Here is a 6,312-nt window from a genome sequence, read left to right as displayed (position 1 = left end):
TGGAAAGCAGCCCAGTGTCCATTAAATGAAAATGCTAAGCAAATTTGATGTAATTATACAATAGAATACTGCTGATAACAAAAAGAAATGTATTACAAATACACACAACACAGGTGGATCACATTATGCTGAGTGAAAGAAGCCTTATCTCAAAGAGCACACTCTTTATGACTTCATTTACATAAAGTTCTAGAAGAGGCAAAACACAAAAATAAATAAAAAATAAATGAAAAATTTGTTACCTCTCGGGGTGGGCCTGAACAAGGAATATTTTCTGGTGCGATAGTAATTTCTACACCTTGAAAGGAATTTGGGTTAAACAAGTATATGCATTTGTCAAAACTTAGCAAATTATACTTAAAGTTGGTACATTTCATTGTGTACAATTTTATCTCAGAGGAAAAAAATGTAGACAAATCTTGAACTCTAGGTTAAAGATATGTACACTGACATACTTAAGGAGAATGTACTTATGGCTATCATTTAATTTGAAATTCATAAAAATAAGATGGATTGATGAATGAATAGAGAAATGAGTGAGTAGATAGATATGTGATAAAACAAGAATGGTAAAATGATAAAGGTGGAATCTATGTAATGGAAACACGGGTGTTCACTGAAAATTCTTTCCAATTTGCAGTGTGTATAAAGTTTCCCAATAAAATGTTGGAGGAAATGTCCAGCAACACAAGGGATGCCATTCAATTCATTTCAGTAGTACTGTTTTAGGACAATTCAACAACAACAAAAATAACTGGGCACCTGCCACACACAAAGTGTTGCCTTATGTACTGAGAATACAAGAATGAATAAAGACAATGTTTTTCATAGAAAGCTTATAATTTCATAAGACCAAAGTAAAATCAGACTTTCACGGGAAAAAATGTATGCCAACGGTTTTCTGGAATAGTCTAATTTCAAGAACTTTTATTATTTTTAAATGTAAGGGATTCCTTAAGTAAATGTCTCAATGTTATTTTGATTGCTTTCATAAGACCTTTTATATAAATAAATTCACAAGTCAGGGAAAAATAATTTTTTTTGTTAAATGCTGTATTCCGATTTTGTTTAGGGAAACATTTTTGCCATGATTATATCTTACTTCTCTGTTGATTCTTTGACCTTGCTGACATAATGTTTAAAATTTAATTTATAGCAAGAAAAATGGCACTGATACATGGAAAAATCAAGGAAAGTGAGGAAAAAGAATAAGAGGTTAATATTTAACGTTCACATGGGTCGGAGTTATCTTCAACTTTCTTCCCCCCCTTCCTTCAGAATTTCCATTCTGTGGCCCACTCCTCTACTACAGCCCAAGGGCTCTATCTAGAACCTGATCATAAGGTGGTCCTGCTGAGAAATTTTCTGCGGCTCTGTATTAACTAGTCTGGCCTTAGCCTTGGTCTGCACCTACCTCATCAATCCATGCATCATGTTGCATCCACTGTATCTCATTTCCTTAGAATTGGCACGCTCGCCTGTGTGAAGTGAGACTCTGATCAAGTTGATCCTTGTTTTCTTAATCTTCACTTTTCATGAAAACCCCACCTTTCCAGGAAGACTTCTCAGATATTCCCCATTCCCCACCTCACAGAGAAATTAATCTCTCCAATCAGCTTTGGCATTTTCTATCTTTGATGCTTTATTTATTATAAGCTGTCTTGGTTTTCAAAATAAAGTGTTTGTAACTACCACATCCACTATAGTGTAGGCCCCTGGAGAGTAAATTTATTCATCTTTGAAGAAACTTAAAGCCACTAAACTGCTCTGCACATGGTGAGAACTCAACCAATTGTATAATTTAATCTAGTTTTGTAGGAAAGTCAATACGTCTATTTTTAAAATTAGCCTACACTAGGCTGAGTGTGTTATTTGTAAATTCATTGGCCAGCATCATTTCCACCAAAGTGCAATGTTTTTCATGGAACCACAGGCTCATGTCTGTCTTTTAGAAAGACATTTTTTATTTCACTACCAAAAGAGCCATACAGGTTTTATTAGACTTTCATAATTTGGACATCATTTCCCAGGCAATCTTGAAGTACATCACAGCAGAGTTAGCAAAGGCAGGTATTGGCCTTTGTGAGCTTGCATTGCTTATGAGTTTACTAAATTGCTTATTTTCCTGCTACCTTTGATACTGGCGGACTTTGCATCTTTTGCTGCGTGCATAGTGCCATCTAGTGTACAGGGAGCACATAACACTTGTTTACCCCGATGCTACCAAGGCAATGGTTTTTGGTTGTGCACAGGTTTAGTTAGATAATTGTGCTTCTGTTATTCCATCAATTTCTGTAGTCCAGAGGATCTGCAAGTGGAAAAAATCAGTTATTACCAGGCGAATGTTCACATAGTTTACTGCTAAGCCGACTCAACTTCATCTAGCAGGAGTATATTTAGAACCACATATGATTGTATTTTGTGCATTTCCTCATGTTTTTTTATGGTGGTACTCTCAAAGGCTGCTTTTTCTTCATCAACTCAGTGTTTTTATTCTGAGAAAGAGCCCAGGTAAAACTGGAGAAATGGTGAATGGTCCTTGGAGGGGCTGGGAATAACAAAAGTCACGATTACATCAATAGGTTCCAACTCAAGAAGACTGTATAACCAACTTTCTGCTGGAAGAAGCTGAAAGCAGTAAATGAGGGGAATTCAGGCACCTGGGTCCCTCCTAACATCAGTCTTGAGTAAGTCTTTAATATAGTGAGTAAAATTTCTGACGATCCAAGCAACCAGAATAGAGAAACTCTAAAGTAAACAGAAGAGATTTTGAGGCACTACAAATCGTTCCCATCATGCACTAAAACCTCTGTTGTTCTCTTCATATCAGAACTCCTCAGACCTATTCAGAATCTATTAATTATGACTTACAATGAAAACAAACTCAGGTTTGGGATGCAGCTAATTAAATGAAGGATGGGCAGGTGGGACACTGGCATCATTGATCACGCACAGGTTTAGGAAATTCACTTTGAAAATTCTGTTGAATCTTCAAAATTCACAATCATCTTGTTTGGGTGTACCATGTGAAGGCATGTCAAAAAAACCTCATCCCTACCATTAGCGATTTCAATTCATGGTGAAGGTGGGGATAAGAAAAAAGAATAATATATATGAGGCAATTAGAGAAACATAGAAAATAGTTTGCTTTTCCTTTTTTATCTATATTTTGCCTTTTCCAACAAAGTACATGTAATAAAATAAAATATTTTGGTAAAATAACACTTTAAATGTGAGGAAATTGGAATGAAACAAAGAAGGGGTTGAGCTCAGGCAGTACATCTTCCAAGAAAAAAAATAGTGTTGCTAATTCTCCTAAGCCATTAGACTATTAAGCAAATAGCAACTTACAATTTTTTTAATATTGATAATTTCTGCTAGTTATAGATGGAACTATACCAGTGGTTTATTACAAAGCAAGCAATTATTAAACCGATTTCCTAAAATGTACACATATTTATGAGCAGACAGGAAGCGGAGCAACAATACAACCTGATTTTGTAACTCAGGGCATTTCCATTCTCACTTTAGTTCCTTCTGACTAGCAGTTGACGAACCGTTTATTCTGAGGTGGATGTGTCAGAAGACAGGACAAGCCAGTGCTGTGGATGATCAGATGGCAGGATGCTCCAGAAGGTGAAAGAACATAGAACTGATGATACTAGATGGCAAGCACTTCACAGGAGCCGTGAGACTGTTAGGCCTGCCGTATTGTCATTACCTCATTCATGGAAGTGCAGCGGGGACTGTGCCCAGTGCCTGAACAATCCACTAGTCTCGTAACCACTCATTTCATCAATGAAAAATTACTTCTCTCTTTTATGCTAGTTAGCAAGCTTTCACATATGGATTTTGATAATGATAATTGAAGGGCTAAGTAACCATCCCTGGAGTGTCGATGTCTGATTAGAATTCTTCAAACACTAATCACTCCATTAAAATTAACTTGTCCATGTGTTTATCAAACACCTTATAGAGAAGTGGTTTTGAAATGAATTACCTTACAGACATTATAATAGAAATCAAAATGAAGAAGCAGGTCAATATATTTTAAGATTTCTGAATCAACTTTTTTTTTTTTTTAAACTAGCAGGAAATATAGAGAAAGAATAATTTATACTGACTTAAATTTGTGGTACAAAAGAAAACCAGGACATACCATTGTGGTACGAATAGACGCCTCAGAGCAAGCAAGAGAAAAAAATTAATTCTCAGAATGAGTTCCAAAGGAGGGAATCATTATGCTTGAAGAAGAGTCATTGTGGTGCATGTGCTACAAAACCTCTGAAGACATTAAAAAACAGTATGAAGCACGTGGCCATCGCCCCTGAGCTAGGAATGCTAGCTGCTGTCAACAATACTTAAGTCCACTGCTTTAGAAACTATTCAGCCAGGTGTGCTTTTGCTTTGATTATTTTTGAGATTTCTCTAAAGACTCAGTAGATACTCTTTAGTCTTCTTTCAGGCTACTCTCAATTCAGGTTTAAATTTTATTACTGTGATAAGCAATTTGCATCAATAATTAATCAAATAGTTGGAATAAAAAAATTCGTGACTTTTATGGGGGAAAAAAATAGTCCAGCTTTTCAAGCTACGTCTGTTTACTAGGTGTTTTGGGCTGTGTCGTGTTTCCTCAAAGTTCATATGTTGAAACACTGACCACTAGTACCTCACAATGTGACTATACTTGAATATAAGGTCTTTGCAGAGGTAATTAAATTAAAATGATACATCGGGATGGATCCTAATTCAATATGACTGGTGTCCTTATAAGAAGAGAAAATTTGGGCATAGACCCATACAAAGGGGAGACCATAAAAAGATACGGGGGCGGGGGAAATGGCTATCTATGAACCAAGGAGAGGAGTCTCAGAAAAATACAACACCTAATCTTAGACTTTCGGCCTCCAGAATTGTGAGAAAATAAACATCTGTTGTTTAAGCCACCCAATCTGTGGTACTTTATGTGGCAGCCAGAGCAAACTAATACACCAGAATTTTTAAAAGGGGGCTCTTATGACTTGTAAAAAGTGATTCGTCATTGATCAGCTGAAAGACTGTGTCAGTGAGGGGAAAAACACACGGAAGTAAGGAGCGTTTAGTGGATCATTTACAAAAGGTGAGGCAGGCTAGGGAAGCCTCAAGGGACAGTCCTGAGTCGAGCAACAGTTTCGGAGGGTGCAATCACTACCAATAGGCCTCAAGGAGCAAGGAGAGGGTGGAGGTCCTGGAGCTCAGAAAGGGAATGTCTGTGTGTAGAGCTACATTTGCATAGAGGGAGAGGGGAAGAAAGGCCCTGACCTTATTTTTCTTTCTCACCAATCTCCAGCCAATGCCTTTCACTGACCAAATCCAACTGGAAGCCTGAGGGCAAGGATGCCTGTTGAAGCATCCTTAAAGGACTACTAGCTCCTGGATCTTATGGCTGGGTGAAAAAGGGTGGAGAGAGACTAAGAGGCAAATGAGAAATGTGCAGCCTGGAGCATATCTGGATTTTTAGCAGCATACACATTCCTCATGTTATTTTCTCAACTTGATTCATGAATTGGTGGAGGTTCTGTAATCTGTGAATCAATAAATGTTCATTTCCACTCACTATTGGACTCGATACAGGTTTCAGAATATTCATGCTAATAATGCACTACAGCCAATGGGTTGGGGTATAAAGGAAGGCATGGTAGACAAGAGGCAATGTGTAAGTGCCTCTTTGATTAGAGTATGGGTGTGAAGGTCAGACAGTGACATAGCAAGATCCCCAAAGTGGAAGTTCAAGATTTAAGTATACTTTTGGTGAAGAAGTAGAATATCTGAAGGTCGCTTGTGATAAAGATGCATACTGTACTTTCTACAGCTATGCTGCCAAAAAAACCTTTCCATAATGATAGAAACGGTCTGTTTGTTCACTATCCAATTGGTGGCCACTTGCCACATAGAGCGTAGCTCTAGATTGTAAGGGTAGGTACAAATCTAAAAAAGAAAAAAAATCAATTTTTTTTTCCTGGTGCAGAGAGAATATCCCTCTCCTTTTTCCTTTCTTAGAGCATTTACTTTAGAAAACTTACCATTGTTAATTCCTCTCTGTCCCTTTAAGATGCTATATAAATCTTTTAAAAACTAAATGAGGCTTTGCCAGCTTTATAAACAGGAATGTCTTTCTCAAGGACCTGGAAGCCATCTCTTTGAACATCAAAGATGTGAACGGACATCAAGGAAAACAGCACGCTCGTATCCCCTTCTCCATGACTGCCCGGCTCCAAATTGTCATAGACATATTAGAAGCTTCATTATTTCTTTGAGTAAAAGCAATCAGCA

The sequence above is a fragment of the Rousettus aegyptiacus genome, unplaced genomic scaffold (assembly GCF_014176215.1).
Source record: "Rousettus aegyptiacus isolate mRouAeg1 unplaced genomic scaffold, mRouAeg1.p scaffold_m13_p_12, whole genome shotgun sequence".
Lineage (NCBI taxonomy): Eukaryota > Metazoa > Chordata > Mammalia > Chiroptera > Pteropodidae > Rousettus > Rousettus aegyptiacus.
The sequence above is the reverse complement of the archived record's forward strand: the minus strand, read 5'-3'. Positions refer to the sequence as shown.